The following is a 1,949-nucleotide window of genomic DNA, read 5'->3' as shown; positions in this document are numbered from 1 at the left end:
AGGGTAAGACTGACAACCATTGTTAGTTTTCATGGTTCCATCTGCAGGTGTGAAGATGTAAATCTCAAGCCACGGCTCAACCCCTCAAGCTCGGCTCAGTCGTAATTAGCCGTGGCTCAACCCCATGGCCGGCGGCTCAAGACTTCCCCCCCACCACAAATTCAAATCCTCTTACACATCCTACACACCTATCACCTCCCATCACCCATCCATCACACCCATCACCCATCCTCTTGCTTCCCCTACACTCTAAGTGACTATTTCCCCTCCCTAATTGCCTTGAAATTTCGGCAGCCCATGCTTAGGGCCTTAAACCGCACTTAGCCTCCCCTAATTGTTCCATTAAGCTAGCCTATAAGTTCCCATCCATCATTAACTCTAATCACTACTCCATTCTCCTTCTCTCTCAAGCCAATCTCTCTCCAAAATCCTCTCAAACTCCAGCCCACTCTCACACATTCGTCCAGCCCGTGCCAAGGCCAAAACCGGCCAAAATTATCGGAAAACCACTCGGTATTCCGGTAACCACCTGACCCGACTTAAACCAAAAATCACCAAACTCCCTAACCTACATATTTTCCACCCCCTAAGTCCATTTCTGGACTTAGATTTTCCATTTGAAGCCTCCAACATCACGTTTTGGTCACAAAAAGAATCAGGTCCCTAGACGCTAGCCGGGTGCAACCGTGCCTTAACGACGTGCCATTTCGCTCCACGACTTTGCCGAGTCATGCCATCACATTCCAAGGGTTCCTCACAACCCTCACCCTCCCCCGCGAAGAGGTGGTCACGATCCGAGGGTCGATCCACCGTGCACAACCACCGTTTCATCGTTTTTCTCTTACTGGGTTCTTTGTGTTCATACCGAACTTCCTCTCACTGTTTCAGGTTCATCCAGGGCTTGGCACGTTCGGGTCTGTCCACGGTCGTCTAGATCTGCCCCTTAGGAGTCCAAGGAGCCCGACCTCGCACCGTGCCGTGACCGGCGCAAGCGTGCCGACCCATTTTCCTCGAGCTGCCGCGACTGCCTACCTCTCGGGTCATCCACCCGTAGCCCTCAACCCGAGTCTCGCGACTCTCACGGCCGCTTCCCCGACTCTTTTCCTCTTGTAACGAGGCTAGGTAACATCCCTTTATAACTTAGAGAAGTTAGGATCTTCGATCTTTACTTGTATGAAGTGTTTATGCTTTTTAAAGGATCGGAATGCATGAAAGGTTGCGTTTTTTTTCTTTCTTTCGGATCCATTCTCCCATGCACGCCATGCATCGTCGCACGTACACTTCTTTTATTATTCACGTCCATACATCGTAATGACATGCATGTATAACGTCAGGAGGGTCGGATCCGAGTGGAGGAGATTGGCATGGACTCGAGGAGGCCCTAGAGCCTCTCGGCCGAACCTCACGGAGGAGGGCCGTGAGCCTCTTCGGCCTCCTAGGGTCCATGACCCTCTCCTCTTCCCGGATTAAGCCCTCTCTAGGTGTAGGAAGTCTTTAACCGTGGCTAAGAAGTGGTTAAACGAAAGGAGGTGGCTCGAATTCGGGTGAAAGAGACTCCCTAGGCCACGGTGGAGCCATGGGACTCACGGCCTAGTCTCAAGGGAGAGACCCGTGAGCCCCCTTGGCTTGTCCGGGGTTAGGGCGGTCTCTTTTCCCTCGAAATGAGTCGACTCCAACGTTTCTTTACCGTTAATCGCACGTAGCACGTTATGCATGACGGGAAAAGACCCGAATCGGGGCCGGAGAAACCCTCCCGACCCGTGTGAGTCATGGAAGCTCACGGCCACCCTTGATGGATGTGGCCGAGAGCTTCCTTGGATCACACGAGTCCGGGAAGTTTTCTTCCGCTTCGAGACGGACCGATTCCCGTGTTTTATCCATCTCGTTATTATTCGAGTTGATGCCGTCTTGTTGTTTCCGCTTAAATGCTTCATTCATGCGTGTTTGTA

The sequence above is a fragment of the Punica granatum genome, unplaced genomic scaffold (assembly GCF_007655135.1).
Source record: "Punica granatum isolate Tunisia-2019 unplaced genomic scaffold, ASM765513v2 Contig00063, whole genome shotgun sequence".
Taxonomy (NCBI): domain Eukaryota; kingdom Viridiplantae; phylum Streptophyta; class Magnoliopsida; order Myrtales; family Lythraceae; genus Punica; species Punica granatum.
The sequence above is the reverse complement of the archived record's forward strand: the minus strand, read 5'-3'. Positions refer to the sequence as shown.